Source organism: Oncorhynchus mykiss, chromosome 12 (assembly GCF_013265735.2).
Source record: "Oncorhynchus mykiss isolate Arlee chromosome 12, USDA_OmykA_1.1, whole genome shotgun sequence".
NCBI classification, from domain to species: domain Eukaryota; kingdom Metazoa; phylum Chordata; class Actinopteri; order Salmoniformes; family Salmonidae; genus Oncorhynchus; species Oncorhynchus mykiss.
Window position 1 is genome coordinate 61,258,440 of NC_048576.1, and position 27,952 is coordinate 61,286,391.

At 40.7% G+C, this 27,952-nt stretch overlaps 1 pseudogene; it reads left to right on the forward strand.

Annotated features, from left to right (window-relative positions):
• Positions 1–372: 372 nt before the first annotated feature.
• On the forward strand, positions 373–26,754 carry LOC110538925 (annotated as a pseudogene).
• Positions 26,755–27,952: the final 1,198 nt, after the last annotated feature.

Consider the following 27,952-nt stretch of genomic DNA (forward strand, 5'->3'; position numbering starts at 1 on the left):
GAAGGTAATAAATTATTTTAAAAAAATTTAAAAATTCAAGGGGGGGATATTTTGCTGCTACACGCGATGTTTGTTGTTTGCTTGAATCGGTCCGAAGTTGCAATGTCGCAAACACCTATGAACCAAAATTAAAGCGATAAGAAAAATGTTTTATACTAGTCAGTTAGCTATAACATTTTCATGTCTGCCCGAAGTTCTGTAAAACATGCTGTCAAATCTGTGACGTATGGAAATTTGCGGAACACCACAAGATAACATTGAGGAAGTAGCTAGCTAGATTGCTAGCTAAACGGACAGCTGTGTAAGAATAACGTTAGATAGCTGTTTATGTAGCTGCTGTTTAATAATCGATTTAATTTGTTTTTAATCATTGACCAAGCAGTCAGTGTCAATGCAGACCCAGATATGCCATCTGACAGTGAAGGTAAATCGTGTGTCACACTTATGATTTGTCTCACCGATCAGACAGATCACACTGCTGTGTGGATGGCTAGCTAGTAGGCTATTTCACTATTTATATTTAATTTGGTTATTTTGTTAACACCATGTCTCTCTACTGTCTGTAGGTCGTAGCTCGCGCTGGAGAAATTGGACTGGTTTTTGGTAAATTTAGTTTTGTGATTATGTTCTACTGTGGTGAATGTGATGTGAAATCAGAAACGAACCTAGCTACCAGTGTTTCATTTCTTTAAATGTAACGTTATTTGAATCAAACCTATTTAGCTAGCTACAGTGAACACGGTTACATGCTCACAATCTTGCGATTACTGTGGATAGTCAGGTTAATACAATAGTTTGTTTAAAATGTGTTTACATGCTTCGACACGTGAAATCAGGCTGCTGATGGGACTTTTGATAAATGCAGAAAGTCGCCAATCAAGAAACATTCTACCACAGTGACCATGTTGTTTTTGCGTAGACTATTTGTTTCGGATTTCGGACACCCTGTATGAAGTTTGTATGTAAAAACAATTTATAAGATGCATATATATGTTTTTCCTAACTCACTTCACTCGCGCAAATGCAATGCAGTGTATCGCCGATTAAACTGTTAATATGTGCTAATAATTCGAAAGATTGCTCATAAAACCAAGTGTTCTAATCGGCGTATGTTTACGTCGATTATGACCTTACGCCGATATAGATAAACAGAGTAAGGTGTTTACATGACGACTTCCATACTCGCCGGCCTTACGCCATATTCAGTTGAATATTGAATAATTGGTGCGCATGTTAAGTACTCGATGGAATAGGGCAGGCAAGCTGCAGGGCCTTCAGAAAGTATTCACACCCCTTGGCTTTTTCCCCATTTTGTTCTTACAGACTGAATTTAAAAGGGATTCATTTGGGATTTGTTGTCACTGGCCTACACACAACACCCCATAATTGTATTTAACCTTTATTTAACTAGGCAAGTCAGTTAAGAACAAATTCTTATTTACAATGCCGGCCAAACCCTCCCCTAACCCGGACGACGCTGGGCCAATTGTGCGCCGCCCTATGGGACTCCCGATCACGGCCGGTTGTGGTACAGCCTGGGATCGAACCAGGGTCGGTCGTGACACCTCTGCGCCACTCATGAGCACCTCCAAAGTGCTATGTTTTCAAAAAAAAATTGAACAAATGTAATTAAAAATGAAAAGCTGAATTGTGTTGAGTCAATACGTATTCAACCTCTTTGTTATGGCAAGCCTAAATCATTTCAGGAGTAAAAATTTGCTTAACAAGTCGCATAATAAGTTGCATGGACTCATTGTGTGCAATAGTGTTTAACATTTTTTATTTTTTATGACTACCTCATCTCTGTACCTGACACATACAGATAATTGTAAGATCCCTCAGTTGAGCAGTGAATTTCAAACACAGATTCAACTACGAAGACCAGGGAGGTTTTCCAATGCCTTTCAAGGAAGGGCACCTATTCTTAGATGGGTAAAAAAAAAGCATCCATTCAATATGTTGAAGTTATTAATTACACTTTGGATGGTGGATCAATACATCCAGTCATTACAACGATACAGGCATCCTTCCTAACTCATTTGCCGGAGAGGAAGGAACCCGCTCAGGGGTTTCACCATGAGGCCAATGGTAACTTAAAAGCAGTTAGTTTAATGTCTGTGATTGGAGACAACTGAGGATGGATCAACAACATTGTAGTTAATCCACAACTAACCTAATTGACCAAGTAAAAATAAGGAAGCCTGTAAAGAATACAAATGTTCCAAATCATGCATTATGTTTGCAACAAGGCACTAAAGTAATACTGCAAAAAATGTGGCAAAGCAATTCACTTTTTGTTGATAAAACAAAGTGTTATGTTTGGGGCAAATCCAATACATATTTTTCAAGCATAGTGGCTGCATCATGTTATGGGTATGCTTGTAATCATTAAGGACTGGGCAGTTTCAGGAAAATCTATGGCAAGACCTGAAAATGGATGTCTAACAATGATCAACAACCAATTTGACAGAGCTTGAAGAATTTTGGAAAACAAAATGGGCAAATGTTGCACAATCCAGATTTGGAAAGCTCTTAGACTTACCCGGAAATAAAAAAAAAGTATTTTGACACTCCTTCAAATTAGTGGATTTGGCTATTTCAGCCACACCCGTTGCTGACAGATGTATAAAATAAAACACACTACTATGCAATCTCCATAGACAAAGATTTGCAGTATAATGGTTTTACTGAAGAGCTCAGTGACTTTCAACATGGCACCGTCATAGGATTCCACCTTTCCAACAAGTCAGTTTGTCAAATTTCTGTCTTGCTAGAGCTGCCCCGGTCAACTGTAAGTGCTGTTATTGTGAATTGCAAACATCTAGGAGCAACAACGGCTAAGCTGCGAAGTGGTAGGCCACAAGCTCACAGAACGGAACCGCCAAGTGCCAGTTCCAACCTGCCTCTGGAAGCTACATCAGTTCGTCGGGAGCTTCATGAAATAGGTTTCCATGGCCAGCCTAAGATCACCTTGCGCAATGCCAAGCGTCAGCTGGAGTGGTGTAAAGCTCACCGCCATTGGACTCTGGAGTGATGAATCACACTTGACCATCTGGCAGTCCGACGGACAACTCTGGGTTTGGCGGATGCCTAGAGAACGCTACCTGCCCCATTGCATAGTGCAAACTGTAAAGTTTGGTGGAGGAGGAATAATGGTTTTATAATTATATTTTTAAAGGTTCGGTCTAGGCCCCTTAGTTCCAATGGAGGGAAATCTTATCACAGCATACGTTCTACGCTTCCAACTTTGTGATAACAGTTTCAGCATGACAATGCCCCCATGTGCAAAGTGAGGTCCCATAGGGAAATGGTTTGTCGATCGGAGCGGAAGATCTTGTCTGGCCTGCACAGTCTTGACTTCAACCCCATCGAATACCTTTGGGATGAATTGGAACGCCGACTGCGAGCCAGGCCTATTCACCCAACATCAGTACCCGACCTCACTAATGCTCTTGTGACTGTGTCACGAACCGGCTCAAAGCCCGTAACAAAAGGGAGACAACGTGGAGATAAGGAGTGACAAAACATATATTTATTAAATAAGTAACTAGGTACAATATACAATGGTGTGTGTAATCAGTAGTGTAAGTGAGTGTTTTACATGCATGAATGTGATAATGCAGGGTGTTGAAAGGTGCTAAAGCAAACAACCAAAAGGCCACCAAGAAACACAACAAAATCTAGAAAGGTGTCTGCATGGAGAGAGTCTCCTTCATGAATGGGGAAGTGGTGTATTTATCCTGGGACACACCGGGCCCAGGTGTTTCCCATGTAGCTGATGAACCTCCCAAATCCGCCCACCGGCATCCTAATAAGGAAAACGAGCGCAAAGAGAGAATATGGCAGACAGAGTGGGAGGGTCGTCACAGATGAATGGAAGCAAGTCCCCGCAGCTCCATATTAATGCCCATGATTTTGGAATGAGATGTTCGACGAGCAGGTGTCCATATACTTTTGGTAGGGTAGTTTATATGAGTGTTTTAAAAAAAAAAAAATTTAACCAGGCAAGTCAGTTAAGAACAAATTCTTAATTTCAATGACGGCCTAGGAACAGTGGGTTAACTGCCTGTTCAGGGGCAGTACGACAGATTTGTACCTTGTCAGCTATGGGGCTTGAACTTGCAACCTTCCGGTTACTAGTCCAACGCGCTAACCACTAGGCTACCCTGCCGCCACATTAGTCTGTGTGTCCCCCACTTTGACATTACATAATACTTGGTCTATATTGTTGACAAAAAGGACAATTAAATACATTTTAATCCCACTTTGTAACACAACAAAATGTGGAAAAAGTCCAGGGGTGTGAATACTTTCTGAAGGCACTATATGTTGTAAAGACTGACTAAACTAATCCTTGTAGATTCTGTCTGGCCCCAGCAATAAGTATGTATGTAGCCACAGCAGCCATTATGGAATTCTAAAATGGCTGCTGTGGCTTCTGCTAGCTAGCATGAGGACAAAAACTAGCAGTTGTTCCTTCTACTCGGTGTAGCAGTTGGGACAATTCGAAGTACAACGCAATTGTCATACCTAGATTGAGGTACGTTTTCCAAGCCATATCTTGCAATGGCTTCACGGTGTCTTAATCTACATAGGAAGGCTGGCTACATCTTATCCTCAGTTTGCCTTACAACACCATTGCGTAGCCTCAGTGAACTTGCGATCATTTATTGGCCCACTGATACTTATCATCATCTCTGCATGCCCCACCCCCCCCTGCACTGAATGTTCTGAAATGCAGGCAATAGAAATGAATGATTTGAAATTCAACATTGTGTCTCCCACCTTTCCTCCTGACCCTTGTCTTCAGGTTGCTGGGGTTGTGCAATAACTTTGCGTACGTGGTGATGCTGAGTGCAGCCCATGACATCTTAAAACAACAAGGGTCTCACAACTCCACATCGCCAGTAAGAATGGGTTGTAGAATGCTGTATCACCATAGCATTTGTATCTGTTGTTAGTATCAAAGTACTATATTGGCAATATTCTTTCATTCTCTCTCCTTGTCCTCCTTCTTCAGAACCCATCCACAGTTGCCTTGGACGTTGAAGGTGGAAAAAGAAGTCGTTACGACTGCAGCCCTGTTTCTACCGCGGTAAATAGAGATGCACTGCAGCTGTGAAAGTGTGTGTGATCAAATGTTATTTTATTCAGCAGATGTTATTGCGGGTGTAGCGAAATTCTCGTGTTCCTAGCTCCAATAGTGCAGAAATATTTTACGATTTACAACAATACACACAAATCTAAAGGAAAATAATGGAGTTAAGAAATATATACAGTGCCTTGCGAAAGTATTCGGCCCCCTTGAACTTTGCGACCTTTTGCCACATTTCAGGCTTAAAACATAAAGATATAAAACTGTATTTTTTTGTGAAGAATCAACAACAAGTGGGACACAATCATGAAGTGGAACGACATTTATTGGATATTTCAAACTTTTTTAACAAATCAAAAACTGAAAAATTGGGCGTGCAAAATTATTCAGCCCCTTTACTTTCAGTGCAGCAAACTCTCTCCAGAAGTTCAGTGAGGATCTCTGAATGATCCAATGTTGACCTAAATTACTAATGATGATAAATACAATCCACCTGTGTGTAATCAAGTCTCCGTATAAATGCACCTGCACTGTGATAGTCTCAGATAGATGTGATAGTCTCCACTTCATGATTGTGTCCCACTTGTTGTTGATTCTTCACAAAAAAAATACAGTTTTATATCTTTATGTTTGAAGCCTGAAATGTGGCAAAAGGTCACGAAGTTCAAGGGGGCCAAATACTTTCGCAAGGCACTGTAAATATTAGGACGAGCAATGTCGGAGTGGCATTGACTATAATCCAGTGTATATACATATGAAATGAGTAAAGCAGTATGTAAAAATTTATTAAAGTGACCAGCCTGATCCTGCCTGGTTAACATGTGTATGACTTCTCTGTCCCCCTCTCCAAGGCTGTTTTGTTGGCTGATATTCTTCCCACTCTCATGATCAAGTTTTCTTTTCCATTCTTCGTCCACAATCTCCCTTATGGGTAAGAGAAGGACAGATGGTGCTTTCCCAGTTGTCTTTGAACACTTTTTCTTACAGTAAATGAACATTGTAATAAGATGTTGTCAATGGCCGTATCTTAGCTTTTGCTAATCATAACATAATACAGAAACAATATTATCCTGCATTACCAGTTTGTTTGAGTTTGCAAAGGTTTGCCAATTTGAGTGCACATGTCAATTTGGAGGTTGTGTTTTTGTCCACAGTTTCCGAGTGTTGGTATGCGTTGCAACAGCGATTGCAAGCTTCCTTGTGGTGTCCTTCTCTTCTACCATGTGGATAAGCGTTTTGGGTAATGTGTGTGTGTTTAGGCCTATGTTTGTGAATGGGGATGGAAACGTTTGAGATATGATCATTGATCACTATTTTAATTCCTAGAACATTGCAGCTCTGACATTTCCCCTGAAACCAGACACTATCTCGCTGATATGGTAACCATGGGGACGCATCTATCAGCCAGTCAGCAGTTCTGTTAATAGCTGATTTAGCTGATTAATTAATCATTTTTATTTAACGTCTATTTAACTAGGCAAGTCAGTTAAGAACAAATTCTTATTTACAATGACAGCCTAAATCAAATACAATTTTGTGGTCACATACACACGGTTAGCAGATGTTAATGCGAGTGTAGAGAAATGCTTGTGCTTCTAGTTCTGACCATGCAGTAGAATCTAACAAGTAATCTAACAATTTCACAACAACTACCTTATACACACAAGTGTAAAGTAATTAATAAGAATATGTACATATAAATATATGGATGAGCGATGGCTGAACAGCATAGGCAAGATGCAGTAGATGGTATAGAGTACAGTATATACATATGAGCTGAGTAATTCAGGGTATGAAAACATTGTTTAAAGTGACTAGTGATACATTTATTACATCCAATTTTTTGTATTATTTAAGTGTCTAGAGATTTAAGTCAGTAGCCACTCATTGTTAGTGATGGCTGTTTAACATTCTGATGGCCTTGTGATAGAAGCTGTTTTTCAGTCTCTCGGTCCCCGCTTTGATGCACCTGTACTGACCTCGCCTTCTGGATGATAGCGGGGTGAACAGGCAGTGGCTCGGGTGGTTGTTGTCCTTGAAGATCTTGTTCGCCTTCCTGTGACATCGGGTGGTGTAGGTGTCTTGGAGGGCAGGTAGTTTGCTCCCGGTGATGCGTTGTGCAGACCTCACTACCCTCTGGAGAGCCTTGCGGTTGTGGGCGGAGCAGTTGCCGTACCAGGCAGTGATACAGGCCGACAGGATGCTCTCGATTGTGCGTCTGTAAAAGTTTGAGTGTTTTTGGTGACCAGGCCAAATTTCTTCAGCCTCCTGAGATTGAAGAGGCGCTGTTGCGCCTTCTTCACTACACTGTCTGCGTGGGTGTACCATTTCAGTTTGTCCATGATGTGTTCCCCCCTGTAACTTAAAACTTTCCACTTTCTCCGCTACTGTCCCGTCAATGTTGGTAGGGGGGTGATCCCTCTGCTGTTTCCTGAAGTCCACGATCATCTCCTTTGTTTTGTTGAGTGTGAGGTTATTTTCCTGACACCACACTCCAAGGGCCCTCACCTCCTCCCTGTAGGCAGTCGTGTCATGGTTGGTAATCAAGACTACCACTGTAGTGTCGTCTGCAAACTTGATGATTAAGTTGGAGGCGTGCATGGCCATGCAGTCATGGGTGAACAGGGAGTACAGGAGAGGGCTGAAAACGCACCCTTGTTGGGCCCCAGTGTTGAGGATCAGCGGGGTGGAGATGTTGTTTCCTACCCTCAACACCTAGGAGCGGCCCGTCAAAGTCCAGGATCCAGTTGCACAGGGCGGAGTCGAGACCCAGGGTCTCGAGCTTAATGATGAGTTTGGAGGGTACTATGGTGTGAAATGCTGAGCTGTAGTCGATGAACAGCATTCTTACATAGGTATTCCTCTTGTCCAAATGGGTTTGGGCAGTGTGATTACGATTGCGTCGTCTGTGGACCTATTGGGGCGGTAAGCAAATTGGCGTGGTTCTATGGCGTCAGGTAGGGTGGAGGTGATATGATCCTTGACCAGTCTCTCAATGATGACAGAAGTGAGTGCTACGGGGCGATAGTCTTTTAGCTCAGTTACCTTAGCTTTCTTGGGAACAGGAACAATGGTGGCCCTCTTGAAGCATGTGGGAACAGCATACTGGGATAGGGAGAGATTGAATATGTCCGTAAACACACCAGCCAGCTGATCTGCGCATGCTTTGAGGACGTGCCTAGGGATGCCGTCTTGGCCAGCAGCCTTGCGAGTGTTAACACGTTTAAATGTTTTACTCACATTGGCTGCGGTGAAGGAGAGTCCACAGGTTTTGGTAGCGTGGCACTGTATTGGCACTGTCGGTGGCACTGTATTGTCCTCAAAGCAAGCAAAGAAGTTGTTTAGTTTGTCTGGGAGCAAGACATTGGGGTATGTGACGGGGCTGGTTTTCTTTTTGTAGTCCGTGATTGACTGTAGACCCTGCCACATTCCTCTCGTGTCTGAGCCGTTGAATTGCGACTCTACTTTGTCTCTACTGACGCTTAGCTTGTTTGATTGCCTTGCGGAGGGAATAGCTACACTGTTTCCAGTCACCTTGCCCTGATTAAAAGCAGTGGTTCCTGGGAACAGTGGGTTAACTGCCTTGTGGTTCAGAACGACACATGTTTTTCCTTGTCAGCTCAGGGTTTCAATCCAGCAACCTTTCAGTCATGTGTATATTAACCTCTCTAGGCTGAAATTCCACAACATAGGGTGATCGGTAGATAAATAGTCATATTAAACATTCATGAAAATACAAGTGTCTCACATGTATCGAAAGCCTAGAATCTTGCTAATCCAAACTGCGTTGTCAGATTTAAAAAAGGATTTACTGTGAAAGAATACGATGCGATTATCTGAGCATAGAGCCCCATAAAAAAAAAAAATATTTTAACCAGCACAGGCGTAACATAATCACAAACTGCATTAAAATAAATTGTTTACCTTTGACGATCTTCGTCTGTTTGCAATTCCAATGCTCATTGTTACACAATGAATGATCTTTTGTTTGATCAAATTTTGTGAACCGTGTCGTGAATTCCGTCTCATTCCATTTTCGACGACACATTCCAGGTAAATAACCCACACAAAACGTGACTTTTACAGTCATGTTTGGTTTCACTGCAATCAACTGGTTTGTTTGTAACACAATCAAACGTGATGGGCCATTTCACGGGACGTATTGACTGAAAGAAACTGATTTGAAGACAACAAGTCATTACATCATTGTGCACCAATGATTTGCCTGCTGTTTCGTTGATTGACTGTATTTTAACCCAATGACCACTGATCGTCTTGAAATCTAGCTGGGTAGATAGCCAATGAGCTGAGCTAAACAGCAATATGCCATGTTTATGTGTTGCAAGACCACATATTACGCACTGCATTGTTTGGTAAACGCGCAGATTTAGCTGTATATATATCAATCATTATGGCGACTAAGTCAGGGAAAGCTAAATCTAAACCTGTCCACAACCTCAAACAGTCACACGCTAAACTCCACTATGGCCAAGACCAAAGAGCTGTCAAAGGACACCAGAAACAAAATTGTAGACCTGCATCAGGCTGGGAAGACTGCATCTGCAATAGGTAAGCAGCTTGGTTTGAAGAAATCAACTGTGGGAGCAATTATTAGGAAATGGAAGACATACAAGACCACTGATAATCTCCCTCGATCTGGGGCTCCACGCAAGATCTCACCCCGTGGGGTCAAAATGATCACAAGAACGGTGAGCAAAAATCCCAGAACCACACGGGGGGACCTAGTGAATGACCTGCAGAGAGCTGGGACCAAAGTAACAAAGCCTACCATCAGTAACACACTACGACGCCAGGGACTCAAATCCTGCAGCGCCTGGTGCAGGTCTACAATTTTGTTTCTGGTGTCCTTTGACAGCTCTTTGGTCTTGGTCATAGTGGAGTTTGGAGTGTGACTGTTTGAGGTTGTGGACATGTGTCTTTTATACTGATAACAAGTTCAAACAGATGCCATTAATACAGTTAACGAGTGGAGGACAGAGGAGCCTCTTAAAGAAGAAGTTACAGGTCTGTGAGAGCCAGAAATCTTGCTTGTTTGTAGGTGACCAAATACTTATTTTCCACCATAATTTGCAAATAAATGTATTAAAAATCCTACAATGTGATTTTCTGTATTTTTTTCTTCTCATTTTGTCTGTCATAGTTGAAGTGTACCTATGATGAAAATTACAGGCCTCTCTCATCTTTTTAAGTGGGAGAACTTGCACAATTGGTGGCTGACTAAATACTTTTTTGCCCCACTGTAACTAGCCCATTTATACATACACAGTACCAGTGAAAAGTTTTGACACACCTACTCATTCAAGGGTTTTTATTTTTCCTATTTTCTACATTGTAGAATAATAGTGAAGAGATCAAAACTATGAAATAACACATGAAATCAAGTAGTAACTTAAAACGTGTTATACAAATCAAAATATTTTATATTTGAGATTCTTCAAAGTAGCCACCCTTTGCCTTGATGACAGCTTTGCACACTCTTGGCATTCTCTCAACCAGCTTCACCTGGAATGCTTTTCCAACAGTCTTGAAGCATTTCCCATATATGCTGAGCACTTGTTGGTTGCTTGCAGTCCAACTCATCCCAACCCATGTCAATTGGGTTGAGGTCGGGTGATTGTGGAGGCCAGGTCATCTGATGCAGCACTCCATCACTCTCCTTGGTCAAATAGCCCTTACATAGACTGGAGGTGTGTTTTGGGTCATTGTCCTGTTGAAAAACAAATGATAGTCCCATTAAGTGCAAACCAGATGGGATGGCGTATCGCTGCTAAATGCTGTGGTAGCCATGCTGGTTAGTTCTGCCTTGAATTCGAAATTAATTACAGACAGTGTCAATAGCAAAGGACCCCACACCCTCATACCTCCTCCTCCGTGCTTCACGGTGGGAACCACACATGCGGAGTTCATCCGTTCACCTACTTTGCATCTGAAAAAAGACACGGCGGTTGGAACAAAAAATTTCACATTTGGACTCATCAGACCAAAGGACAGATTTCCACCAGTCTAATGTTGATTGCTCATGTTTCTTGCCCCAAGCAAGTCTCTTCTTATTGGTGACTTTTAGTAGTAGTTTCTCTGCAGCAATTTGACCATGAAGGCCTGATTCAGAGGTAACTCTTTCTTCCTTTTCCTGTGGCGGCACTTGAAGAAACTTTCAAAGTTCTTGAAATTTTCCACGTTGACTGACCTTCATGTCTTAAAGTAATGGACTGTCATTTCTCTTTGCTTATTTCAGCGGTTCTTGCCATAATATGAACGTGGTCTTTTACCAAATAGGGCTATCTTCTTTATACCACCCCTACCTTGTCACAACACAACTGATTGGCTCAAACGCATTAAGAAGGAAATAAATAAACACAAATGAACTTTTAACAAGGCACACCTGCTAATGGAAATTTATTCCAGGTGAATATCTCATGAAGCTGGTTGAGAGAATGCCAAGTGTGTGCAAAACTGTCAAGGCAAAGGGTGGGTACTTAAAGATTTTTAAAGATTAGATTTTTTTTAAACACTTGTGGTTACTAAGTGATTCCATGTGTGTGTTATTTCATAGTGTTGATGTCTTCACTATTATTCTACAATGTAGAAAATAGTTCAAATAAAAACCCTGGAATGAGCAGGTGTGTCAACTTTTGACTGGTAGTGTGTGTGTGTGTGTGTGTGTGTGTGTCTGTGTGTGTGTGTGTTTTCGGTAGGTATTCAGACCCCTTGACTTTTTCCACATTTTGTTACGTTACAGCCTTATTCTAAAATTGATTAAATACATTTTTTTAAATCCTCAGCAATCTACAGACAACACCCCATATTGACAAAGCGAAAACAGGTTTTTAGACATTTTAGCACATTTATTTCAACTTAAAAACGGATAACTTATCTACATAAGTATTCAGACCCTTTGCTATGAGACAAGAAATTGAGCTCAGGTGCATCCTGTTTCTGTTGATCATCGTTGATATATTTCTAGAATTTGATTGGAGTCCACCTGTGGTAAATTCAATTGTTTGGACATGATTTGGAAAGGCGCACACAACACTCTATATAAGGTCCCACAGTTGACAGTGTATGTCAGAGCAAAAACCAAGCCTTGAGGTTAAAGGAATTGTTCGTAGAGCGCTGAAACAGTATTGTGTCAAGGAAAAGATCTGGGGAAGGGTACCATAAAATGTCTGCAGCATTGAAGGTCCCCAAGAACACAGTGTCTTCCATCATTAAAAAATGGACGAAGTTTAGATCCACCAAGAATCTTCCTAGCGCTGTCGGCCCAGCCAAACTGAGTAATCGGGACAGAAGGGCCTTGGTCAAGGAGGTGACCTAGATGAAACCTGGCACCATCCCTACGTTGAAGCGTGATAGTGGCAGGAATCATGCTGTGGGGATGTTTTTCAGCGGCAGGGGTTGGGAGTCTTGTCAGGTTTGAGGGTAAGATTAACGGAATAAAGTACAGAGCGATCCTTGATGAAAACCTGTTCCAGAGCTCTCAGGACCTCAGACTGGGGCGAAGGTTCACCTTCCAACAGGAGAACAACCCTAAGCACACAGCTAAGACAACACAGGAGTGGCCTCAGGACAAGTTTCTGAATGTCTTTGATTGGCCCAGCCAGAGCCCGGACTTAAACCTGAGGGGATCTGCAGAGAAAAATGGGTGAAACTCCCCAAATACAGGTGTTCCAAGCTTTTAGCAGTTCGCTTTATTTTTTTATAATATATTACACTTGATCTTCCTTGAATAAGTTCCTCTATTTGTTTTTATTTTCCACATATTCTGTGCCTCTATGGTAAAATTGTTATTGCTATCTATCTGTACTGTTAGTCCTGCTATTTCCTTTGTTAATATGAACTCCTGACCTAAATTGATATTTTTTTTAAAGATGAGTGTTGAATTGCATGTCCTCTAAAGGAACATTTTAAAAGCGTCCCATACAATAAGGGGATCTGCATAACCTATGTTATGTTGGAAAAAGTCAGTTATAAATGATTCTTTCTTGGTTAAGAACAAGTTGTCATCCAATTTCAAATATCCTTTTCTCAAGACATGGTGCTTTGCATTCAGGCCAAAGAGTACATTCTTTGTCTCATCAGACCACAGAATCCTTTACTTTATGATCTGAGTCTTTCATGTCTTTTTGCAAACTCCAGGTGTGCTGTCGTGCCTTTTTCTAAGTAGTGGCTTCTGTCTGGCCACTCTCTTATAAAGCCCAGATTGGTGAAGTGCTCTAGAGACCATGGTCCTTCTGGCAGGTTCTCCTATTTATGACAAGGAACTCTGTAGTTCTGTCAGAGTGGTCATTGGGTTCTTGGTCACCTCCCTGACCAAGGTCCTTCTTGCCTGGTTGCTCAGTTTGGTCAGACAGCCACCTCTAGGCAGAGTGGGTGGTTCCATATTTTTCCAATTTCGCAATGATGGAGACCACTGTGCTCTTGGAAACTTTCAACACTCTAGAAATAGTTGTATACCCTTCCCCAGATGTATGCCTCATCACGAATCTCGACGATCTATGGACAGTTCCTTGGACTTCATGGTATAGTTCCTGCTCTGACATGAGCTGTCAACTGTGGGACCTTTTATATAGTTTTTTTTATTTTGTAAATCATGTCCAAACAACTGAGTTGGCCACTGGTGGACTCCAATCAAGTTGTTGTGACATATCAAGGATGTTCAAGTGAAATTGGATGCACCAGAGCTCAATTTGGAGTGTCATAGCAAAGGGGTGTGAATACTTATGTAAATTAGATGTATCTGTATTTCATTTTCAATATATTTGCAAAAATTTCAAAACATATTTTCACTTTGGCATTATGAGGTAGATGGGTGAGAAACATTTTGAATGCAGGCTGTAACACAACAAAAATGTGCTATAAGACGAGGGTTTTGAATACTTTCTGAAGGCGCTATAGTTTTAACCATGTTTTGAATCTTAACCTTATTTATTTACAATGATATTGTTTACCAACAATGGAGTAAAACAGACTTACATTTGGGGTTTTGATGGGTTAGGACAGTTGAACTAAGCTCATGAAGCATTTATAAGTCTTCTTCAAGAATCCATGGCTATATACTGTATATAGTTTAAAAATAATGTACCAATCCCAGATAGACCCTTTCAACTCACAAGAAAGGCAGAACTTACAGTGACTTCAGAAAGTATTCACACCCCTTTTCCATGTTGTTGCATTACAGCCTGAATTTAAAATGTATTGAATTGAGAATTTGTCACTGGCCTACAAACAATACCCTATAATGTCAAAGTGGAATTATGTTCATTACAAATTAGAAGCCGAAATGTCATGAGTCAATAAGTATTCAACCCATTTGTTATGGCAAGTTCAGGAGTAAACATTTGCTTAACAAGTCACAAGTTACATGGGCTCACTGTGTGCAATAATAGTGTTTAACATGATTTTTTTAATGACTACCTCATCTCTGTACCCCACACATACAGATAATTGTAAGATCCCTCAGTCAAGCAGTGAATTACAACCACAAAGACCAGGGAGGTTTTCCAATGCCTCGCAAAGAAGGGGACCTATTGGTAGATGGTAAAAAAAAGAAGCAGACATTGAATATCCCTTTGAGCATGGTGATGTTATTCATTACACTTTGGATGGTGTACCAATACACCCAGTCACTACAAACATAGGAAGAATGTCTATCTCCGTTGCCAGAGAAGAAGGAAACAGCTCAGGGATTTCACCATTAGGCCAATTGTGACTATTTTTAAACAGTTAAAGCGTTTAATGGCTGACATAGTGGAAAACCGAGGATGGATCAACAACATTGTAGTTATTCCACAATACTAACCTAATTGACAGAGTGAAAAGAAGGAAGCCTGTACAGAATACAAATATTACAAAACATGCATCCTGTTTACAACAAGGCACTAAAGTAATACTGCAACAAACAAAATGACAATGCAATTACTTTTTTGTCCTTAATACAATGTATTGTGTTTTGGACAAATCCAATACAACACAGTTCTGAGTACCTCATTCTATATTTTTGAGAATAGTGTTGGCTGCATCATGTAATGGGTAGACATGTAATCGTTAAGGACTGGGGAGTACTTTAGGATAAAAAATAAACGGGATGGAACTAAGCACAGACAAAATCCTAGAGGAAAAGGAAATTAGATTTCTGTATTTCATTTTCAATAAATTAACAAAATATGAATATCCCTTTGAGCATGGTGATGTTATTCATTACACTTTGGATGGTGTATCAATACACCCAGTCACTACTAAAAACATGTTTTCAGTTTGTCATTATGGGGTATTACTTATTTTATTTAATCCATTTTGAATTCAGGCTGTAACAACAGAATGTGGAATAATTCAAGGGAAATTAATACTTTCATAAGGCACTGTATTACAATTGTTTCACCCTTACTCGATATACTGTGAGACGGTATTTTAACCATTCATTTTTGAAACCCTATTATTATGTGTATCGTATTAGAGTACATATTTGCATCCATATTAAAGTACTGTGTATCTTTTAGGTGTGATCTTTGCCAGTGTGAGCGCTGGACTGGGAGAGCTCTCCTTCCTCTCTCTCACTGTCTTCTTTAGCAGGTAGACTATCTCCCTGATTTACTAACAGTTCTGTAAGTTGTTTACTTTGCAGCTCTTTTTTTTACATAAAAGGTATTCTCACTCAAACCCCTCTCAATAGTTTTTTTCCGACACTCTCACCCCGTGTCTCTTTCTGTCCGCCTTCTTAGAGATGTGTTGGGGGGCTGGGGCTCGGGCACCGGTGGAGCAGGTGTGGCCGGGGCTCTGCTGTACTCTGGTCTCACGCAGGCTGGCCTCTCACCCAGGAACACGCTGCTCATCATGCTGGTCGTCCCTGTAGCCATGGTGATCAGGTCAGTCCAGGGGTGAATGTAAGGTAGTTGGGTACGGCGTACTGGCAAAATAAATAGTGGGGGTACGCTGTACCAGAAACATGAGCCTATCACAATAATTCAAGCAAATGTAAATTAAACTTTAGGATTTTATGCCATTATTTATCATTACCGTACGTCAGAGGCATGAAAAATGTGCGAATGGTGGTATAACCTACGCTCAAAACTGCGACGTGGTTCCACGAGAACACTAACATTTTGCCAAGGCCGAGATGAGTGGCTGAGATGCGAGAGGACAGCAGTGGATGCATCAATTCTCAAATTGCCAAATCGCTGAAATTGCATGTTGCGTTTATATTTGTGTTCTGTTCACTTTCACCCCTGGTCGGTCCCATAAACAATGTTGATGTGATAAGTTAATGTGTTGTTGTTAGGTGAGTGGGAAAGGATCACTCCTTTTCTGTCAGTTTATCTGAAACCCTCACCCCCTTTTTGTCTCTTCCTTTTCCCCCACTAGTCTTCCCCCCATAACCTCCCTGCACTTCCACTGTGGGAAGGGAGTCTGTGGGGCAGAGACTCACAGAGCAGGCAGCCCCTATTGGATGACACTGATGAAGAGGAGGAGCGGGAGAAAGGTGCTGAAGGTGTGTTTATCATGTCAGCATGTGGTAAGGTAAAGAATTTTGAGGAAAGTGATGTGTGGTAATATGGATGTTTAACACAATATATTTTAAGTAATGAAATATTACATTTTAATTGTAAAATATTTTGTAGGACATTGATTAACCAAACAGCCCATCTTCACTTACTTCCTTCTGAATATAACAGAAGACAAGGTCACTGGACCACTGACATGTATTGAGAAACTACACATCATTAAAGTGAGTTTGAAGTCACTTTAGAAAAGTGGACTTGGTCTGTACCATTTTCAGATTAAAAAGTTATATTCTCTCAAAGTTGGCCCAGACCAGGGTAAGCCAGGCCAAAATCTCATAAATATCATTTTTTCCCAGTCGATACAAACTCAATTCCCCAATGTGATAGACACAGAACAGTTTTACTTTAATTTCATTTTCACATGTGCTAAATAATCAGTTTAAACCTGGCCTAGTAAGTTTTACTCAGTCTTGATGTGCTCCAGTACTATATGTGTTATTGCCAATCTGCTAATATCAATTCTACCGCCTCCTCAGGGTCTGCTGAGGTTTGTGGTTCCGTTAGGAGTTGTCTACTTCGGAGTACTTCATCAACCAGGGCCTGTTGAGTAGGCCTCTGTCGCCCCTTGGCAGTTTATAGTGTCACTGCAATTAGTTGATATTCTCACATCACTTCCATTCTCATTGTATAGTATGGATGACCCCCAAACTTCTTGTTACAGTAGAACTAATTTCCTAATTTTTCAACTTTCTTTACAGTTGGAACTCCTATATTTCCCAAACTTCTATCTCTCCCATGCAGAGCAGTATCGCTGGTCAGTACCATTCAGAATATATACAGTTGAAGTTGGAAGTTTACATGCGCTTAGGTTGGAGTCATTAAAACTCATTTTTCAACCACTCCACAAATTTCTTGTTAACAAACTATAGTTTTGGCAAGTCGGTTAGGACATCTACTTTGTGCATGACACAAGTAATTTTTCCAACAATTGTTTACAGACAGATTATTTCACTTAGTCACTGTATCACAATTCCAGTGGGTCAGAAGTTTACATACACTAAGTTGACTGTGCCTTTAAACAGCTTAGAAAATTGGAGGTGTACATGTGGATGTATTTCAAGGCCTACCTTCAAACTCAGTGCCTCTTTGCTTGACATCATGGGAAAATCAAAAGAAATCAGCCAAGACCTCAGAAAATAATTGTAGACTTCCACAAGTCTGGTTCATCCTTGGAAGCAATTTCCAAATGCCTGAAGGTAACATGTTCGTCCGAACAAGTAATAGTACGCAAGTATAAACACCATGGGACCACACAGCCGTCATACCGCTCAGGAAGGAGACGCGTTCTGTCTCCTAGAGATGAACGTACTTTGGTGCGAAAAGTGCAAATCAATATCAGAACAACAGCAAAGGACCTTGTTAAGATGCTGGAGGAAACGGGTACAAAAGTATCTATATCCACAGTAAAACGAGTCCTATATCGACATAACCTGAAAGGCCACTCAGCAAGGAATAAAAAAGCCAGACTACGGTTTGCAACTGCACATGGGGACGAAGATTGTACTTTTTGGGGAAATGTCCTATGGTCTGATGAAACAAAAATATAACTGTTTGGCCATAATGACCATCGATATGTTTGGAGGAGAAAGGGGGAGGCTTGCAAGCAAAAGAACACCATCCCAACCGTGAAGCACGGGGGTGGCAGCATCATGTTGTGGGGGTGCTTTGCTGCTGGAGGGACTGGTGCACTTCACAAAATAGATGTCATCATGAGGGAGGAAAATTATCTGGATATATCGAAGCAACATTTGAAGACTTCATTCAGGAAGTTAAAGCTTGGATGCAAGTGGATCTTCCAAATGGACAATGACCCCAAGCATACTTCCAAAGTTATGGCAAAATGGCTTAACCTTTCTAGGGCAGGCGTTCCGCTAGCGCTGAAAAGGCAGCGGGCAAGATTCTATATTTTTGAGGGAAATATGTAACTTTCACACATTAACAAGTCCATTACAGCAAATGAAAGAAGCTTCTTGTTAATCTACCCATCGTGTCCGATTTCAAAAAGGCTTTACAGCGAAAGCACAACATATGATTGTTAGGGCATAGCCAAGTAAAAAAAAACAGCAATTTTTCCAGCCAAAGATAGGAGTCACAAAAAGCAGAAATATAGATAAAATGAATCACTAACCTTTGATCTACATCATAGGACATCATGTTACACAATACATGTATGTTTTGTTCGATAATGTGCATATTTATATCCAAAAATCTCAGTTTACATTGGCGCGTTACGTGAAGTAATGTTTTGATTCCAAAACATCCGGTGATTTTGCAGAAATACTCAATAAACATTGATAAAAGATACGTGTTACTCACAGAATTAAAGATAGACTTATCCTTAATGCATCCGCTGTGTCAGATTTCAAAAATGTTTATGGAAAAAGCATAATCTGAGTACGGCGCTCAGAGCCCAATCCAGCCAAAGAAATATCCGCCATGTTGGAGTCAACAGAAGTTAGAAATAACATTATAAATATTCACTTACCTTTGATCTTCATCAGAAGGCACTCCCAGGAATTCCAGTTCGACAATCAATGACTGATTTGTTCCATGAAGTCCATTATTTATGTCCAAATAGCCAATTGTTGTTAGCATGTTCAGCCCAGTAATCCATCTTCATGAGGCACGAGCACCACGTCCAGACAAAAACTCTAAAGGTTACGTTACAGGTCGTATGAAACATGTCAAACGAAGTATAGAATCAATCTTTAGGATGTTTTTAACATAAATCTTTATTAATGTTCCAACTGGAGAATTCCTTTGTCTGTAGAAAAGCAATGGAACGCGAGGTAACTCTCACATGAACGCGAAGTCACAAGCCCATGGCACTCTGCCACACACCTCGCTCATTCAGCCCCCCTTCACAGTAGAAGCCTCAAACAAGGTTCTAAAGACTGTTGACATCTAGTGGAAGCCTTAAGAAGTGCAAAATGACTCCACAGACACTGTATATTGGAAAAACTACAAACCTCAGATTTCCCACTTCCTGGTTGGATTTTTCTCAGATTTTTGCCTGCCATAGGAGTACTGTTATACTCAGACATCACTCAAACAGTTTTAGAAACTTCAGAGTGTTTTCTATCCAATACTAATAATAATATGCATATATTAACATCTGGGACAGAGTAGGAGGCAGTTCACTCTGGGCACGCTATTCATCCAAAAATGCTGCCCCCTATCCCAAAAATGTTAAGGACAACAAAGTCGAGGTATTGGAGTGGCCATCACAAATCCCTGACCTCAAAACCCTATAGAAAATTTGTGGGCAGAACTGAAGAACCGTGTGCGAGCAAGGAGACCTACAAACCTGACTCAGTTACACCAGCTCTGTCAGGAGGAATGGGCCACAATTCACCCAACTTATTGTGGGAAGCTTGTGGAAGGCTACCCAAAACGTTTGACCCAAGTTAAACAATTTAAAGGCAATGCTACCAAATACTAATTGAGTGTATATAAACTTCTGACTCACTGGGAATGTGATGAAAGAAATACAAGTTTAAATAAATCACTGTACTATTATTCTGACATTTCACATTCTTAAAATAAAGTGGTGATCCTAACTGACCTAAAACAGGGAATTTTTACTATGATTAAATGTCAGGAATTATGAAAATCTGAGTTAAAATGTATTTGGCTAAGGTGAATGTAAACTTCTCTGATTAAGTGGTGTAAAGCTATTAACTCACATTCTGTGTGCGTGTGTGTGTGTGTGTGTGTGTGTGTGTGTGTGTGTGTGTGTGTGTGTGTGTGTGTGTGTGTGTGTGTGTGTGTGTGTGTGTGTGTGTGTGTGTGTGTGTGTGTGTGTTCAGGTACCAGACACTGTACCAGGTGGGGGTGTTGGTCTCGCGATCCTCTCTGCTGTGTGAAGTTCAGGAGAATCTGGGCTCTCTCTCTGCTTCAGGTGAGTGAACAATAGATGAGATACAGTACCTGTCAGAAGTTTGGACACCTACTCATTCCAGGGTTTTTCTTTTCTTTTTACTATTTTCTACATTGTAGAATTATAGTGAAGAGATCAAAACTATGAAATAACACATGGAATCATGTAGTAAACAAAAGTGTTATACAAATATATGTTTTATATTTGAGAATCTTCTAAGTAGCCACCTTGATGACAGCTTTGCACACTCTTAGCATTCTCTGAACTAGCTTCACCTGGAATGATTTTCCAACAGTCTTGAAGTAGTTCCCACATATACTAAGCACTTGTTGGCTGCTTTTCCTTCACTCTTGAGGTCCAACTCATCCCAAACCATCTCAATTGGGTTGAGGTCGGGTGATTGTGGAGGCCAGATCATCTGATGCAGCACTCCATCACTCTCCTTCTTGGTCAAATAGCCCTTGAAAAATGACAGTCCCAAACCAGATGGAATGGCGTATCGCTGCAGAATGCTGTGGTAGCCATGCTGGTTACGTGTGCCTTGAATTCTAAATAAATCAGTGTCACCAGCAAGCGGTGATGAAATTGTCGGTCATGACATTTTATCAGCCGGTAACTGTTATGCAAATAACTGCCTGTCTCACGGTAATACCCTTTTAAATAACAAAACGTTTAGCATCTTTGGGCTTCCACGCATAGCCTACAAGCAACTCTGATGCAGATCTTTGGAACATCTGCATTTTAAAAAGTATAATAAATCCATTTAATATAGCCTACACCATCACAATAAATGTATTATTTTAAGTAGATCTAAAGAACCATTATATGAAGAAAATGTAACCTATACCGAAGAACAGAACAGCATATTTTGAGTTGTCCTCATGTTAGGCCCTGATCTGGCTCTGCCATATGGCTGTGGGCTACACTAATTATTTTTACAGGATTTTCTTAGAATTCCGTGGCATTATTTGATAGGAAGAAGAATATAATAGAAAGGATATTGACTTCAGAGGGTGTGCCCACAAATGGCTATTCTGTGTTGTGGTTAACAAAGTGATCATTTGAAACAGGTCCTTCTATATGCTGAATATGTAGTTATGTATGCAACTTTAGTTGTGCGACTAATGATGATTTGAAAAGAGTTGGATGAAAGGCATGCGCTCTGCTGTTTCTTGCTCAGGTTGCACACACTTCATCAGTCTCTCATCCACAATTTGACAAGTACTTGATAATATTCTCAACTATCTGACTATTCTCAATGTAATCTGGTGTTTACATATGTGCATTTTTAAAATTTTTAGAATGGCCCACACAAAAAAAATCCGTAGCCTGCACTCAAATAGAAAGAACGTTACGTGCGATTACATTTTTTATATGCCAGGTAGGCTACACGGGTCATAAAGAGGATTATTTTAAGAATTGAGCAATAAAAATAGCATCACAAGAAAGCTGGGATCCTCTTTTAAATGGTGGCCAGACAAAACTCTGTTCACACGCCATGGCGCAATGACTGGGCTTATAAGAACACGGTTCACCAAGTTCTGTTGGCTATGGGCTCTCCAACCCTGTTCCAGGGGTCCTAGGCTTATAGGCTACGCTTTGAGTAATTTGGCCATGATACAAACCTTATCAAAACGTATAGGCTTATGAGCTGAAAAAGTTTTTAAAATAATGCATGCGCTGTTTTTCTTTAGACTGCACACACTGGGCATCATTCACAAGTGATAATATTCTCACCCATTAGACTATTCTCAATTTAATGTTGTCTTTACATACTAAATAATATACTGAACGAAAATAAACACAAAATGCAACAATTTCAAAGATTTTACTGAGTTACAGTTCATGTAAGGAAATCAGGCAATTGAAATGAGTTCACATGACTGAGAATACAGATATGCATCTGTTGGTCACAGATACCTTTAAAAAAAAGAGGCTGGATCAGAAAACCAGTCAGTATCTGGTGTGACCACCATTTGCCTCATGCAGCGTGACACATCTACTTTGCATAGAGTCAATCAGGCTGTTGATTGTGGCCTGTGGAATGATGTCCAACTCCTCTTCAATGGCAGTGCAAAGTTGTTTGATATTGGCGGGGACTGGAACACGCTATTGTACACGTCGATCCAGAGCATCCCAAACATGCTCAACAGGTAACATGTCTGACTATGCAGGCCACGGAAGAACTGGGATATTTTCAGCTTACAGTAATTGTGTACAGATCCTTGCGGCATGGAGCCGTGCACGACAATGGGCCTCAGGATCTCGTCACGGTATCTCTGCATTCAAATTGCCATCGATAAAATGCACTTGTGTTTGTTGTCCGTAGCTTATGCCTCCCCATACCATAACCCCACCATGGGGCACTCTGTTCACAACGTTGATATCAGTAAACCGCTCGCCCACACGACGCCATACACATGGACTGCGGTTGTGAGGTCGGTTGGACGTATTGCCAAATTCTCTAAAACAATGGCGGTGGCTTATGTACGGAAATTAACATTTTAATTATTTGACAACCGCTCTGGTGAACATTCCTGCAGTCATCATGCCAATTGCATTCTCCCTAAAAATTTGAGACATGTGGCAACTGGCTCTAACCAGAATAGAAAGAGTGGGAGGCCCCGGTGCCCAACTGATCAAGAGGACAAGTACATTTAGTGTCTAGTTTGAGAAAGAAGCCTCACAAGTCCTGAACTGGCAGCTTCATTAAATAGTACCCGCAAAACACCAGTCTCAACATCAACAGTGAAAAGGCGACTCCGGGATGCTGGCCTTTCAGGCCATTTTTATTTGGTACTATGCCTTGAAAAAGTATTCACACCCCTTAGATTTTTCTACGTTTTTATTGTGTTACAGCCTGAATTTAAAATGGATTAAATTGAGATTGTCACTGGCCTACACACAATACCCCATAATGTAAAAATTGAATTATGTTTAGAAATTTTTACAAATTAATTAAAAATCAAAAGCTGAAATGTCTTGAGTTAAGTATTCAACCCATTTGTAAGCATAGATAAGTTCAGAAGTAAACATTTGCTGAACAAGTCACACAAGTTGCATGGACTCACTCTGTGTACAATAAGTGTTTAACGACTACCTCATCTCTGTACCCCACACATACAGACAATTGTAAGATCCCTCAGTCAAGCAGTGAATTTCAAACAGATTTAACCACAAAGGTTTTCCAATGCCAAGGCAGCAGCTAATGGGGATCCATAATAAATACAAATTATGTTCTAACTTCTAAAAGTAACTGTATCCACTGGCAAATTGGGAGAGAGAGGTGATTGCCGTGTAAGATCCAACATAATATTTTGCGGCAGTGTTGCCTGTCAGCATTAATCATCTCTGATTGAGAGATTCAAGGAGCTATCATCGTTATTAAGTAACAGATGAAAAGCATTGAATTTACATTCATGCACTTCTGAATTAATTTTGTATCTTTGCCAAGAAGCATTTAACTGCAGGGTACACCCACATATGGCGGAGTGTGCTTACCTGATTTTAGGAGTTGGGGTCAATTTAATCGTAAAACGATTCCTCGGTGTTAAATACAGTGTGTGAACAGACAATGTATAAATTGATGGTTCAGATTACGGGATGCCAAAGTCATGTTTTTCAATGTTCTGCTCAGAATGAGCTTTCCAAAAGTTTTCTATATTATAGAGATCAGTCCTTTTCAGGAGCCCAGATAATGTATTTATAAATCCCAGCATTGGATGGTTCGGTAGTTGGGTTTCCCAGGGGACTCCATAGGCCAGCAAAGCTGAACTAAATTGTAAATATAGAAAAAAGATTTGCCTGGTCTGTCTTTCAATTCTTGGAATGTTCACGAACCATTACTATCCATGACATCAGCAAGGGTATGGATTTCACATTTGGACCATTGGGAGGGATGCAAAAGGCCACCCTCCAGATCACAAGGCATTATTGTAAAATATTGGAGTATAGGCATGTCATTTTGAATCCCAGTTATATCGATTTTCAATTTGACACCATATAGAAATTGTGTGATCAATAAAGGACCAAAGCGTAGTTTACATTTGTTTAAGGGTTATATCAGTGAAGACCACCTCTTCCAGGGCAATAGGAGACACCATATTTCACTCTATACTCCGCAACGGGGCAGAAGATTCATGTCTAAACCAATTTAGGATGGAACGAAATGCTAGTGCCTGGAAATACAATTTAAAGTTCGGTACGGATAGTCCTCCTACGTCTTTCCCTCTTAGTTTTTTTTCATTTGATCCGGGCTCGCTTATCCTGCCATATATATTTAGAAACTGCATTATGATTTTATCCAAATAGCCAGAAGGGGAAGCATTGAACTCAGCCATGGAAATATATTCATTTGGACAGATATGCCATTTAAAGCTACTGAGATATTAGTCAGTCTCATCTCACTGTCAGAGCAGCTCACAGACTACTGCACCTGTACTTAGCCCACCTATAATTTAGCCCAAACAACTACCTCTTTCCCAACTGTATTTAATTAATTAATTTATTTATTTAGCTCCTTTGCACTCCATTATTTTTATTTCTACTTTGCACATTCTTCCACTGCAAATCTACCATTCCAGTGTTTTACTTGCTATATTGTATTTACTTTGCCACCATGGCCTTTTTTTGCCTTTACCTCCCTTATCTCACCTCATTTGCTCACATCGTATATAGACTTGTTTATACTGTATTATTGACTGTATGTTTGTTTTACTCCATGTGTAACTTTGTCGTTGTATGTGTCGAACTGCTTTATCTTGGCCAGGTCGCAATTGTAAATGAGAACTTGTTCTCAACTTGCCTACCTGGTTAAATAAAGGTGAAATAAAAAATTAAGTGTTTGATTAGATGTTTGGAATGCATTTGCATTGAAATAGAGGGACAATAGAGCGCTGAGTACCAGGTCATTAGCGACTGGCTGTTAGCAAGTTAGGTAGGCCACTAATGACCATCGGCAACATCAGAGTGCAGTTTTGGAGAAGCATAGTTACCGTGACTCAACTGTCATGTGGAATTTGACTGCGGTCATGACTCGTGATTGCAGGTGTGGTGGTAATACGGTCAGCGTAACAGACCTAGTGGTGGAGCTATAACTTTCTCTGATCTTTCTCTCTCTCCACCTGGCTTTATATTTTCTTCTTCCTCCCCTCTATCTCCCCCACCATCCCCACCACTACCTTTTGTATCCTTGTTCATAAAGCGTCTCAGTGTAGGCGTGTTGATCTAGGATCGGGTCCCCCCTGTCCATGTCATTTTATCGTCCTAGATCAGCACTCCTACTCTAAGATGCTTTGTGAATACGGGCCCTGGTCCCTCAGTGTGTGAACGCGGTGTTGCTCTGTCTCCCTCAGTGTGTGAACGGGGTGTTGCTGTTATTGTCAGTGTACTACCAGTTCCTGCCCAGTGCATGGCTGGTGTTTGTGATAGTCCTCTACGAGGGGTTGCTGGGAAGATCTGCATACGTCAACACATTCTACTTCATCAGCAAGGAGGTCAGTCACATGGGTGTGTGTGTGTGTGTGTGTGTTTGTTTGTTTGTCAGCCTGCATATAAGGTTGTGTTTATGTCAATATATAACATTAGCTGGAGGGTCAGCCATCGGACATGTTTGTGTGTGTTTGCGTGCCACACCCCTTACCTTTCCCCTCTCTCCCTGCAGACTGGAGACAGACAGAGGGAGTTTGCCATGGTGGCCGCCAGTGTAGGAGACAGTCTGGGCATCGCCATCTCCGGCCTCATAGCTTTCCCAGTCCACAGATACTTCTGCTCACTATGAGAGATAGTAGAGGGAGAAAGACTGGTGGGAAGTGCAAAAGAGGTAGTATCATGTTTTGAAGTGCTTGATATTTCCTTGGAGGTCTGAAGAAGAGACTCTCTGCAGCTGGGGTGGATGGAAATTGCTGATAATTATTGTTATGCTTAAATTAGAGGTCTGTTCAGGCATCTTCCTGCACCTTAGCAACCTTGCTGGGTGTGTGGTCACTAGCCAACTGTAACTTTAATATTTCTGCCATCACCAAGGACATTTGTCAATGTGCCTTTGATAAATATCAGGATTGTATGTTTTAATATATTTATCTTTTCACTACATTCCAATGTCTAGTATCCTGCTAATATTTGTTTTAAATGTAACCACTAACTTTTTCTTTGCTGCTATTGTTGAGTTACTGTTATAAAATTGTGAATGCTCTAACTTAGCTCTACTAACAGTGTTTACATGTGGTGGGCTTGTATGATCAATGTTCAAAAAATGACCTGAGATTCTACAATTGATTTAAAAAAAAAAGATTTTGAATCAAATGTGTGGTTTATTGTTCTGTAGGCCTACTTTGTTTTTAAATATGATACATTGCATAAAAATAAAGCTAGAATCCTTAGTTGCTACATCCATTTTGACTTTTAAATTAATTATACAGTTGAAGTCAGAAGTTTGCATACACCTTAATGCAACCGCTGTGTCAGATATTTTTTTTTACTTCATGGAAAAAGCATAATCTGAGTACGGTGCTCAGAGCCCAATCCAGCCAAAGAAATATCCGCCATGTTGGAGTCATCAGAAGTTAGAAATAACATTATAAATATTCACTTACCTTTGATGATCTTCATCAGAAGGCACTCCCATGAATCCCAGTTCGACAAGAAATGACTGATTTGTTCCATGAAGTCCATTATTTATGTCCAAATAGCCACTTGTTGTTAGCATGTTCAGCCCAGTAATCCATCTTCATGAGGCACGAGCACCACGTCCAGACAAAAACTTGAAAGGTTACAGGTCGTATGAAACATGACAAACGAAGTATAGAATCAATCTTTAGGATGTTTAACATAAATCTTTATTAATGTAGAAAAGCAATGGAACGCGAGGTACCTCTCACATGAACGCGAAGTCACAAGCCCATGGCACTCTGCCACACACCTCGCTCATTCAGCCCCCCTTCACAGTAGAAGCCTCAAACAAGGTTCTAAAGACTGTTGACATCTAGTGGAAGCCTTAAGAAGTGCAAAATGACCCCACAGACACTATATTGGAATGGCAATGAGTTAAAACTACAAACCTCAGATTTCCCACTTCCTGGTTGGATTTTTCTCAGGGTTTTGCCTGCGATAGGAGTTATGTTATACTCAAACAGTTTTAGAAACTTCAAAGTGTTTTCTATCCAATACTAATCATAATATGCATATATTAACATCTGGGACAGAGTAGGAGGCAGTTCACTCTGGGCACGCTATTCATCCAAAAGTGAAAATGCTGCCCCCTATCCCAAAAATGTTAAGGACAACAAAGTCGAGGTATTGGAGTGGCCATCACAAAGCCCTGACCTCAATCCTAAACAAAATGTGTGGGCAGAACTGAAAAAGCGTGTGTGAGCAAGGAGCCCTACAAACCTGACTCAG